Source organism: Barbus barbus (genome assembly GCF_936440315.1).
Source record: "Barbus barbus genome assembly, chromosome: 32".
Lineage (NCBI taxonomy): Eukaryota > Metazoa > Chordata > Actinopteri > Cypriniformes > Cyprinidae > Barbus > Barbus barbus.
The window spans coordinates 12,955,410-12,968,771 of record NC_136760.1 but is presented as its reverse complement, the minus strand read 5'-3'; the positions used below and the strand labels follow the sequence as shown (position 1 = coordinate 12,968,771).

The 13,362-nt window shown below is 38.5% G+C and overlaps 1 protein-coding gene and 1 pseudogene across 2 annotated transcripts in view; one reads left to right on the top strand and one right to left on the bottom strand.

Moving 5' to 3' along the window:
• The window catches only part of LOC306852510, a 39,692-nt pseudogene extending 29,283 nt beyond the window's left edge, over window positions 1-10,409 (bottom strand). Inside the window, exons 1-4 of the transcript in view lie at window positions 10,331-10,409; window positions 4,261-4,314; window positions 3,491-3,529; window positions 3,114-3,253 (exon numbers count right to left, since the gene is read on the bottom strand). The product of the transcript in view is annotated as an uncharacterized misc_RNA (transcript). The remainder of the gene's footprint in view (window positions 1-3,113; window positions 3,254-3,490; window positions 3,530-4,260; window positions 4,315-10,330) is intronic.
• LOC306852379 (uncharacterized protein) overlaps window positions 1-13,362 on the top strand; it is a gene marked incomplete at its 3' end in the record, with an annotated part of 402,219 nt that overhangs the window by 359,391 nt on the left and 29,466 nt on the right. The gene's annotated exons all lie outside the window — the stretch shown is intronic.

The following is a 13,362-nucleotide window of genomic DNA, read 5'->3' as shown; positions in this document are numbered from 1 at the left end:
TTCCCACCACGCCTTTCCGCGATCAGGTGGTGAACCTGCAAGCACTGCCCTCGGAGGAGGCAGACCCAGCCTTGGCGTTGCTGTGTCCCGTAAGAGCGCTGCGCATATACGTGGACCGCACCCGGAGCTTCAGAAGCTCTGAGCAGCTCTTTGTCTGCCATGGAGGTCAGCAGAAAGGGAAGGCTGTCTCCAAGCAGAGGTTGGCCCACTGGATAGTGGATGCCATCGCCTTGACGTACCAATCCCAAGGCGAGCCGTGCCCCCTCGGGGTGAGGGCTCACTCCACACGGAGTGTTGCCTCCTCCTATGCGCTGGCGCACGGCGCCTCTTTGGCAGACATCTGTAGAGCTGCGGGCTGGGCGACACCGAACACCTTCGCGAGATTTTACAGTCTCCGCGTTGAGCCAGTCTCTTCCCGTGTGTTGGGTAACAGGTAAGTAGCGGGAAGAGTTGGCCGGTGTCACGCTTGCTGCGCCATTCCCCCTTACCCGGGGATACGAGCGCCTATTCTCTCCTCCAGTTAGTTCCCCGAACGGCGAACCCTGGCGGAGTTCCTCCAGCACCCCCGGCAGTCAGGCTGGGCGGAGCAGTCTGACGCCAGGCCCAGTACCGGTGTTAGCTTGCCCGGGTCTCCGGTCAGCCCCTGTACTCGGCTAGGTGCCCGTGCGGCCTGATTCCCTTTGGGTGATCCCACACGTGTATTCATCCACGGTACGGTTTCCCTCATGGTAAACCCGTGTCTTCCCTTTGACAGAGCTCTGTCAGGCCCTGCTGGCAGCCTTCCTCCCTTCTCCTAGGTAGGATCTGCCCCAGGGTCCAGGCGTATGTAGCACTGCCCCAGGCTTGGGCCAGTCCATACCAGTGTCTCCACACGTTACCTCCCTTCGGGCAGGGTGTGGCCTCCGTAGCGCCCTTCTCCGGAAGGCTCGCTTCCCCGTCGTTACTGCCGGGCTGTAACAACAAACAGGAAAGACTTGAAGCAGTCTTTCATAGAAGGTCGAAATCCCTTCCGATTTCTGGGGAAAGGAACAGTGGCTTGGCAATCTCCAGCAGCAATGTACTCAGTGGTCCCTGCGGGCACCAAGGTTAGCGAATTTGCGCTGGGGCGACGGGAAGGTTGCGACCTTCGCATCGCATTTGTCTGTCACGCGCTAGCTTGTCAACATCTGCATGCCACAAGGTCGTGACGGGGTTCAGGTTGTGGCGCTTTCCATAGACCCCTAATGTCGTCACGACATAACTCGTAGTGACCGACAGATAGGGAACGTCTCGGTTACGTACGTCACCCTCGTTCCCTGATGGAGGGAACGGAGACGTTATGTCCCCATGCCACAATCTCGAACCATCGCTGGTTGCCAGGGACACGTTCTCGGCTCCTCAGCGGAAAACCTGATGAGTGGATGCACCTGTCGCCCTTTTATACCCGTATGCACGGGGAGTGGCTCAGGTATGCAAAATCCACTAGCCAAATTTCATTGGCGTTTTCTCTTATCAGAGGCAGTCGGGGCTTCCAAGTAAATCCCCTAATGTCGTCACGACATAACGTCTCCGTTCCCTCCATCAGGGAACGAGGGTTACGTACGTAACCGAGACGTTCTCTGTGGTTAGTTGAAGGTCTTATTTGGCAATGTTGTTTTATTCAGTTGTCATTGTTCATGGTCTACATTGTTATAAACAATTACTTGGCCAGTTGTTTTGCTTGTTAGCAATGTTTTCATATAAAAATGTGTGGATTTTTACAATATAAATCTTTAAAGCCCGTTTTCTCAAAATGACTTTTCTCTCATACTCCAAGTCCGAAATCTCCACTTCAGTAGCACCTATATACACCAAACTTTCCAGTCTTGTACCTAGTTATATTATGAAGCCAATTACAGAGGGATTTGTAAATATATTATTCCTAGCCTGATTTATATAACATTTTATTCCAAAAAACATGGCGAAAATACATTTAAGGCTATTGACAGTATATTCTGATTTACAGGATAATAAAAATAGATATCCATAAATCCCTCTGTAATTTTCTTCCCATCTAATATGTGAACACAATGAAAAAATAATTTTGAACCTGGCTTTATCCAATTCTGAGATTTCGTTTTTTTAAATATATGCAAATTAGCGCATATTTAATTAGATAATGCTTAATTTGCATATTTAAACATAAAATTACAGAAACTTTGTAATACATTTTTTTTCTCATCGTAATGTAGGTAATCAACTGGGAAAGTTTCATGGTGATATCTGCTAGTTAAAAATTTTACCCTATTCACCTGTAGTGTCTCGCCTTAAAACATATGCAAAATTCTCCAACAACCAGTCTTTTGACAGGGCATGTAAAATATTGTTACCCTAATGTCTCACTGATTACAATTTAGCATAGAGGAATAGGGGCTTTCTCTGAGGAACCTTTTACAGTTCCTATAACTACTGGCAGAAGTACCCGCTTTTTGGTGTGTTCGCACTGCAGGAAATGGGAATGATTTTACTTCTAGCAAATCCTTTAGCTCCTACTTTAGAGTAGGGTTTTACCCAGCACAATAGGAACTACCAGTGACGTAAGTGTAGGCTGACTGGCTGAACTAACTCTACAAACACAGAAAACAGTGATAGATGGACCTCTCAACTTTACACTAAGGATAAAATCCAAAGCAAGTTTGACGGGACCAGGCGATACATGATTATCTATTTCCGCTCGGCTAGCGACATTCAACATCAACCACACAGCAAACACTAATACTTTGTCATATACTGATTACTTTCTTTGTAAAACACTATCCAATAACATTAGACAGGACTGCTAACTAATGAAGACAGAATGGGAGCGTTGTGTGCTCAGTCTCTGGCGCTCGTAGCGCTGTCAGAATAAGTCACAACTTGTGTCACTTCAGAGTTCCTACTGGCGGTGCAAATGCAACTAGGAAAATAGACCTAAGGGATCATTTAGTTCTTAGGGAACCACCCTGGTGGCTAGTTCCTAAAAACAAATTCCTAGAACAACTAATGTCACCCTCAGGGTCCACAGCCTTTCTTGTCTGATGAAAGTATTTCTAATTAAACGTTGCAACATACTGACTGGAAGAATTGTTCTTAAAGCAAGTTTGTGAACCTATTACGTACCATCCTCCAATCTTGATCTGAGAAAATTTGTGTCATCTGTCAGAGTCAACTTTTTCCTGAAGATGAAGAATCTTCTGCTTTTGGATCTCTATTGTCTGTTTTGCTTTGTCAAGAGCAATCTGTAAAGTGGGTGCACCTTATAAAAGAGAAATCAAAAATATGTAACTTGGCTGAAAGCAGAATAACAAAAAATGTGGCCTACTTGAATTAGGCCTAATTCAGGATCATTTAAACTCTACACATTAACAGCCACTTTTCTGTGAACGAAATTACGCAAATTAAATATCTAAATGAAAATTATCTTTGTCTTATGTAAACATTATAGGAAAAAAATATTTCTTGCATGTCAATGTAGAAAAGGCTACAAACAAACCTTCTGTTTCACTGGTTTGCTGTATTGCAGGCTGAAGTCCTGAAAAAAAAAAAAACACCAACTTAAAATACAGCATTTGAGAATGAGCTTTATTTGAGCAAAGAAACAGGCAGAGCTTAAACAGTATTAAAGTTGGCATGAAACAGGCATTTTGATCAACTTCATTTCTGTATTGTGAAGAATGGCTTATGTCAGAAGCCAAATGTTTTCAATCCTCATAACCAGTCATTTCAATTTGTGAACCCATCCCAGGAGGACTTGAACGGACACTATGAGCTAAAAAAAAAAAAAAATAGATGGGTTTTATGTAGTGTATAATATGATCGGTAGCTGATGGATGGGTAAACTTCGATGAGCAGGCCATTATATTTTGATTAAAGCTTCATTAATATTTTGTATAAATATAAATGTATTTTCTCCTTGTAAAGTTAAAAGCCCTTAATTTTACTTTGTCTTTATACAAATTGACCCGGGTATTTACATAATGTATACTTTTCTCGTTGATATTTGTAATGGAAAATGGCCACACATGCCACAGTTATTAGGGCAAATATATGTGTGTTGATGTTTTTTTTTTTTTTTTTTTTTTTGCAAAACCAAATATTTAACCAAAATTTTATTTATTTTGAAAATGTGCAGACACAGTATGCATACTTTCACTTGAGTATACTTTTTATACCAAAATACTGTTTGATATCTCAGGAGAGGCAAATACCAATGAATTCCTGCCCACTTCACGCATGTATCAGCAATTGTATTAAATTACTTACCTTTCGCTGAGTTTGCTGTATTTTCAGTCTGAACATTCTTGCGTGCAGATACAACTATAGGGGGAAGCAAGCATAGTTCAGCATTAAAAAAACACCTGAAAACTTGTACATAAGCAGGGTTGCCAACTCACACATTTGACTGTCTCTCACATTATTAGGCTGCCCAACTATCCCACAACATATTCCCACCAGCATGGGACTTCATTTGTCCAAATAAAACAGATATTATTGGATCGATTTAACTGATATAAAGCGACAAATTCTGCACCAATTAAATTTCTTCCAGAACTTAATCTGATCAATTTTCTGTCAGTGTTTTCACTGTTATACAGTCAGGGTGGATTTACTTATTGCAGAGTTAACCAAAGTTATCATGAGCATTGTAATATTTGAGGAAGATGTCATAAATGCCAGTAGACCAGGAAGATTTTAAAACAAGTGGTTTCTTCATAAAACCGTAAGATCTTATTTTCGATCATTATTCTGAATCTGATATGGATGTGGTCTTTGAAAAAACGCAATTTTCTCAGGTTTTTGTTCAAAATGTTGATTTTTAATGAAACTTGCATTCAGTGTTGATAAAGAATGCATGATGTTAAATTAAACAAAAGCATATCATTTATTAAGAACCTCGGAAATCATAATAGGTCTGTCTTTAAAGGTTTTTGAGTTATTGTCAAAGAATAAAAATCTAATTCCCAGTGGAGAAAATAACTGGAGATCTGAACACAGAGCATCAATATTCCCTGTATTTTCACGCTGCATTTTGGAACTTTAAGCAAACATTTCAGTGCAGTAAAATGGTTTTGCGATCGAGAAGACTTTAATATCTTAAAATGTCCGATCCCCTGACCAGTGCCCTGATTAACGTTAGTAAACAAGGGGAGCTGACACCTCAAAATGCCTTTCTGAATTCGAAACTGTAGACAAACGAGGTCATTTATATGCCGTTTATCGTAACAAATACTATATTCTTTTTGCCACACCATGCAGAGAATTTTTTAAATAATTCGACCAGTAAAACATGTTATTCAATTAGTAATTTACATCAGAGGCAACGTAATATTAGGTAGCGTTAGTTATCTAATCAGCAGGGAACATTATTAATAGAGAAAGTTTCTAAAAAAGTTCATCTAGTACAACATTGGTATTGGTAATTTACCGCAGTATGATTAAATACATAAAAAAAGGCATGGTTTCACAGACAGGGCTTAGATTAAGCCATTAGGCCTGATTTCAATTAGGATTTTTAACTATCTTTTATAAACGTTAAGTTACTGGTGTGCAAAACAATTGCTTTGACATATTTTAAGACATGTCAGTGCAAGCGGTTTTCAGTTAAAACAGCTCAAACGTGCATTTTACTGGGCTAGACTAGGCTTAAGCCCAACAAACACAGAACGTTCCCGTATGGTTCCCATTTGGTTATTTTTTTGGAACCAAATAAGAACGTTCTAGGAACGTTCCCTGTAGGTTATTTTTTAAATAACCTAAAGAGAACCTTCCCAGAACGTTCCTTGCAGGTTATTTTTAGGTTTAATTTTTATAACCTAAGGAGAACGTTCTGGGAACGTTCCCTGTAGGTTATTTTTAGGTTCTATTTTTATAACCTAAAGGGAACATTCTGGGAACGTTCCCTGTAGGTTATTTTTAGGTTCTATTTTTATAACCTAAAGGGAACGTTAACAGCAGTGATCAAATGCTTAATTACATGACCATTATCAGGTAGTAGAGGGCGCTCATTGATTGGCAAAGTCTTTTTTTAGTTAATTAAATATTGAATAAAAATTGTTCATGATGCATGTATTGATGTGTACGAAAAAATATATTCATATGTATACGTCTTAGTTTTTAATCAATGTTTTTTCATTGTTATTTCTACACCACGTTTACCATTTCTAAAGGTATTATATTATATTATATTATATTATATTATATTATATTATATTTACGTAACTTCTGCGTGACTTCTACGTGCTTTAATGTGCGCGCACGCTGAGCTGGAGCGGAGGAAGTCACCATGGAAACGGGGCGCAGCTCAACTGTCAAACAACTAAACGCCGTCTCTCACTGTTGTTTTCACTAATTGCAGGTAAGTTTAGTCTCTAAAATTCCACAAATAGTACATACAAGTGTTCCTGACACGTTCTTTCATGCAAATAACACGCTTTTGTTGAATATTTACTTTAAAGAAATGGTTTAGTGTCTTCGGGAAAAGTCCGTTAGCATCTCAACCGTTAGGCTAACTATAAGAGCTAACTTAACTAACAGTTATAGACTTGAGCTCTTGTTTCTGAAAGTTTGGGCTTTTAATGTCATCTTATGTGTAGATGAGCGTTTTTATATAACATTAAAGGTTTTGCTGGCAAGTTGTCAAAGGATGAATGGAAGTAAACTAATTACTTCAACCTAAAAGTATGTAACATTACTGTACAGTTAATCGAATAAGTTACATCTCTTACACAGAGCGTGAAAATGGGCTGAAACTTAAAACAGGTTTTGATCTTTAAACGCATATTAATAACACTTGTTCTGTGATTTCAGAGGTGTCAGAAAAAACCCTCTACGACACAGGAGAAGTTCCCGATTTAAACTATTTCTGAAGGGAGCTGCTGACAGAGAAATAGAAAACACAGGTGATCTGAGAAAGCTTAAATAACTTTATATGCATCTTTCAAAACATATTTTTCCTATATCACATTCATCTGTAATTTTCCTTTGCAAAATTGTGTGTGTGTGTGTGTGTGTGTGTGTGCTTGCTTGTTAGTTACTTTAAAAAGGCGTTGATGTCCAAACATAAGTAACACTGTAAGAGCATTACTAAATAAGTAAACCTAAAAATTTACATTCTGTTATTAAATTGTATATTCTGTAAATTATTATTTTTCTTTTCTGCATTTCACCTCTACTATAGTTTAAATAAACCTGGCATTGTATAATAAATATTGTTGGCTCTGTGACAGATTGTTTATGTTCCTAGATTCTTCCACGCTGATGGCTGTGCTCTAGAGTTGGAGCGTATCTCCTGTCGAAGAACATCTCTAGACATTATGAACCATATGACTTGTAAGTAATACCTCAAACATACACTGCCTAAAGTTTAAGGGTTAGATTTGTCACCTATTTGCAGAAGTTGTTTTCTGAAGTTGCAGCGTGTTGAGCTCTCGCGGCCACTGTAGGCTATCACACAGAAGTCATAATTATTATACCTTAGACATCTGATATTCATAACAAAAGACATAAGATATTAAGTGAAAGATATGATGCATGATTACTCACATAGTTTGCATAAACGCACAGCATCTCCGCAGAGCACATGCGGAGCTGTTTCTCATATCCCGCCGTCAGCAACAACTGCCAAAAACAGACCGTCAGAAACCGCTATCTGCATTCAGTTCCGGAACCTTATGATTATTATTATATATGATTACTATAATATTCTAAATATGATGGTTTCATTATAAAATGTGTTGCTTATTATCAGACACCCAGCTAAAATTATATTGACTATCTGAATCTTACACTTCTTTTCAAAAAAGGAAGAATCACCATTATTTTTTATATTGTGTTTTTAGCAAAAATATAAAATAATAATGCAACTTTTTGCCCCAAATGTCAAACTTTTACATATTTTTCAGTCATAAACAAATAACAAATAAGCTCTCTAACCTGCTCTACTGCTCATGTTTTGAACTACTGGTTCAATATGTCTGGTTTCAATTGCCAACAAATGTTTTTGTTTGTTTGTTTGTTTGTTTGCTTTAAATGTGAAATTTGTTGCATGAAAACTAAAACATTCTTTTCATTTTCAGCAGAAGGACCAGAGAAAGGCTGTGCAGCTGCAAAATGAGGATAATGAGACACTCCTTTTTGAAAATTAATAAGGCTTTAATCATTTGTTAAACAGAGTCAAAATGTAATGACTTGAACAAAATTAACAAAAATGAAAATGAATTGAATTTTTTTTTTGTTTTTGTTTTTTTAATTCTCAACCAATTTTTTGGTAACATTTTTTAAAATAATTAATATTAATTATTTATTAGCTTAGTGTGGGAAATGTCACTGAAATGCTGAATAAATAGCCTACTGTAAATGTGTTTGTGATCATCACTTGATGCTCACAAAGTAAACGAGTACAGAACAGTACTTAGTGTAACAGTACTTATCAGAAGTAATAAAGCTCAAAGCCTGTTGTGATTATTGGATGGCAGCCCTGATATAAATAATGTTTAGTAACATTTTGTCCATGGATCAGCTGAAAACAGCATTGACCAAAAGAACGATTTTGTGATTTAAGGATCAATTAAATTTTTAATTCATCAAAATAAAGATCTATTAAAACTGGGAAATCAATATTGTCAACCCAGTCCTACTGCCATACGAGCAGCCTTTTTTGAAACCATGGGGCAAAAGGCTCATGAGGTAAGACAGGTAATCTACAGGGCTGGATTTCACCATTCAATTACTCATAAAGAGTAGATAATTAATAATCTAAGCAAGCATAATGCATGACTTAAAAATTACTTCATATCAAAATGTATGTCGTAAAAACAAATGACGCTGTAACTTGATGTACAACATACACATTATAATATTTACATTTTATTTTGAAAATTGAAAAGGTCACAGACTTCAAGAAAGCTGGGGAGATTCAGTTTGAAGGAGGCAGCAATGAGCGAAGTAAGTTATTATCAAAAAGTTCTTTGGGAATGTGTGACTTCATAAGTTTAATTTTCATTTAAATGTAATGTACATTTACATTTTTCACAGCCTTTCTCTGGTCCTTCCACTGAAATGTAAGCAATATTAATAAGGAGAACACAGACATGTCAAAACCTCATCCACCGAAATGTAAGTTGTTAACACGTGAGTCAAGAGTCACGAGTCATTCTATAATTAGGGGTACATTTGGCTTTTTTTTTTTCTTTTTTTTTTCCACAAACTCAAACCTTATTCTATTGTGTGTGTGTGTGTTTCAAAAAGCATATAACAATATATATTCCTGGTCAACTATGTTACTGACTATGTTTGGGTCTATACTAGTCTATACCAGGGTTCCACAAATGTATCCCTGGAGGGCCAATCTGCTGCAGAGTTTAGCTCCAACCCTGATCAAAAAGATTCCTAGCCAGTATAAAAAAAATAATAATTATGGCTGCTAAATTTTGTTAACTCACCGGCCATCGGCACACAATCCTTAACTGCACTACAGTCAATTCTTTAGGTCTATAATTTCTATCTGACTCATGTCTTTTTTTCCCCTTTGTTTTTGATTTGCAGCTGATGGTGAAGTGAAGACGTTGGAGAAGTTGTTCACAGTTTCATGTTCACCGTACACATTTTCACAGTTTCATGTTCAACATACACATTTTCATACCTATTGATGTAAATTTTGTTTGATGATGTTTGTTGTTTAAAATGTTCATATCTCATTTCAGAGATTGAGATCGTTTCTTTAAATGCAAGTTATATTTATTTTTTTTAAATATTTAATTCATGGTTCATAAAATTCTCATGTTTTGTGAACAATAAACTATGTAGAAGAAGTGGCTTGTTGACTGATTATTTATGTACAGGCATCAGAATATAGAGGTTAGGAGAACGTTCTGGGAACCTTCAGAGAACTTTCTGGGAACCTTCTAGGAACGTTCCCTATTGGTTAGCCAGGAAAGTTTTCTTAACGTAAATAGAACGTTCCCTTAAGGTTAGGGGAACGTTCCGGGAACTTTATGGGAACGTTCTCAAAACGTTCCCGGAACGTTGCGGGAACGTTCCGAGTAGGTTCCCGGAACGTTCCCCTAACCTTAAGGGAACGTTCTATTTACGTTAAGAAAACTTTCCTGGCTAACCAATAGGGAACGTTCTTGGGAACGTTCTGGGAACATTCTGGGAACCAAAAACGAACGTTCCCAGAACGTTCTGGGAACCAAAAATTGTTAGCTGGGAGCCTTGTCTGTGAAAACAGCACAATGAGTTACCAAAATCTCACTCCACCAAGACAACCTAAGTTTGCAAGCCTGACAACAGTAACGTTACATCAAACAACAAACAGCATGTTACAAATACTTACCATATTCATCTGAGCTGTATTTGCCCATTTTGTTGGTAATTTTCCTCCCACACCGCGTTGCCTTTCTCTTCTCATCCATCTTGCTCAAATCTGTCGATTGGCGCGAAACTAAAGTTAATGGCACGGTTGGCGCCACCCCATCGTCCTCGTTAATGACATAGCTTGGATTTTTATTACTGTATTTCCACCTCTAAACCCTACGTGAAGCTCTGGTGTGTCTTGGATATCTTTACAATTATCCCAGTTTGTATATACTTCCAAAGATGGTGCGATACCATAAAGTTTTACTTGGGTTAACATATGTATTATGTTTAAGCCCCCCCCTGCATGATTGAAGCAGGTTCTTATTGCACCGGAAATAGGCGGGGCAATCTTTGGTGTTTTCCGCGCCACCTGACCTGAGTTTAATTAATTAGCACCAATGGCTCTGGTTAGCAGTAAGCTCATGAACGTATGAAGTGTGTCTTGATGAAGAGTAACAGCAATGTTGCATTCAAAATTATTGCTTTTTGCAATTCAGAAATCCACAACTAACAGGAAACTCAAACTCATTAAATATGGCTTCAAAGCAAAAAAATTACTAGCAAGGAGAGTAAAGTGCTCAAGATGTGGCCATAATATGACAATGGAGAGAAGTAGAAGACATCTTGACGGTTTTCATTGGAGTTATTAAACAAATTAAGATTTGTTGTTCACATGATATATTGTTGAAAGTATTTCTCGAGTTAACGTACTCATTCACATGAGGTTGTGCTGAGTGGTCACTGAAGCTTATCATTTGCATGCGTTTTTAAGCATTGTGGTTTAAAACAAGTGATTGTAATGGTGCGTTCACACCAGACGCGAATGAAGCGTTAAGCGCGAGTGATTTACATGTTAAGTCAATTCAAAGACGCGAATAGACATCCTGCGGCGCGATTCGCGCGAATGAGGCGGCGCGAATGACGCGGCGCGAATTGAGCGTTTCGAGCATTTGACAATCGCGCAAGTTGAAAAATCTGAACTTTGGCGGATATTCGCGCCGCGCTAACCAATCAGGAGCTTGCTCTAGTAGTGACGTGATTACGAGCGAGGCATAAATCAAAACAACAATTGGATATATGCGCAACAGACTTCCGTATTCTGCTAACCAGGGGCCTGTACCATGAAGCCGGATTAGGTGGCTAGCCAGCTATGTTTCATCTTAGTTTCCGCCAACCCTGGGTTTTAGGTACTATGAAAGTAGCTCGGCTTTAATCGGTGTTCGTCGCCATGGTATCTTACGCTGCACGGCTAACCTGCTCCGGGGCAGGTTATGTTCTGGTTTAGAGATCTCAATCTGAAATTTGACCAATCAGCTTCAAGCAAAGTGACACATCTCTGACGCAATAAAGCCACTCCTCCAGTTTCTCTTACTCCAAATTAAAGGACGCTACATAAAACATTTTTAAAGATAAAATCATGTGATTTTTAGACATGATTATTTTTTATTATTTATATAATTAGTATACCCTTAATCCATTACACAAGACAGCTTAATTTAATAGTAATTATTAAGCTTTTATTTTAAATTAATATAAACATAGATAATATGCAATATAAATACGTTTTAGAATCAATAGCTGTAAACATGACTACATATGAGTTTCAATTTTTAAGTGTTGTTATATCTATAAATATTATAAACTTTACAAATTTTACTTGCACTTATATGGTAAGATAAGTTTTCCTCTTTAATGGATCGATTGTTTCATTTTGCTGTGTAAATGTGTTTAAATTCTTCATATTGTTCAATCTTTTAATCTTTGGTAGTGAATTCGCACTGACTCTCTCACAAGAAGTGAATTCCAGTTTCAAGGCATGTGATTGGCTGCTCATTACTGATGTCACACTTTCATGTGCACGAGCTCCATTAACTCAGGATCAAGCCTGAGTTGACAGAGAAAGTTGATGATCAGCTTCATGGTACCAACAAAGCCGGATTGAACTGGTTTGGTTTTGTCAACTCAAAACTAATCCTGTAACTCTGAGTTTGTTTAGCCACCATCATGGTACAGGCCCCTGGTCTCCTTGCTTCCTGTTCACGCATTTTGCATATGCCTCGTTAAATATGAAGCTGTTTTACTCAAGTAGAGTAAAGATAATCATAACTAATGTCTATCACATATGTGGGTTGATTAAATGTTTTTTTATTTTTATTATTTTCACTAACATTTATATATAAGTCGAATAAAGTGCCAATAATAAAAACAGCTAGCTAATTTAACTGATTACCTTAAAAGTCCATTGATATCACTATTATTTAATACTGTTATTAATGCACTCTCCGAGAAGCGGAAGCGATGAGACCTGTTTTCCGGGTTTCATCATGTGACGTTCAACATTTACCGCATAGAGGACTAAATCATCGTAGCTGTATCCGGAGCTGTACTATAGACCAAAGATTACCTGTTAGATTTACCCAAAACAAATTATATCTTATGTTTATCCACTACAGAGACATCAGAGCCAGCGGCAAATGTCAGAAGGACTAGCCGAGGTTATGCTCCTCTCTTCGGGATACATGAGCACGAGCGCCCGGTGATCGCCTGGAGCTCACGGCTCCGAAATCGGCGAAGCACATTTTCAAATAGGGGCTGTTTTTATAAATAAACCGCAGATTTGAGTTTTAAACAACTACATTCTCGGCTGAAATACACGCGTCCAGTGTTTCCATAGCACATAAAGGGCTATTTTATTTGCCAAATTCTATACATATGCTCTCTGTGGCAGTCATTGTGCCCCCTGGCAGAAGCCCCGCCCATGACGCGAATTCGCATCTGTTGTGCAGTGAATTTCGCGCGCGAATGAAGCGAGTAAACCCAAAATGTTCATGCGTCCAACTACGCGCGAATAGCGCGATTTATTCGCGCAAGTCGCGTCCGGTGTGAACGCACCATAATGGTGCGTCCACACCAGCCGCGAATGAAGCATTAAGCGCGAGTGATTTACATGTTAAGTCAATGCAAAGACGCGAATAGACATCCTGCGGCGCGATTCGCGCGAATGAGGCG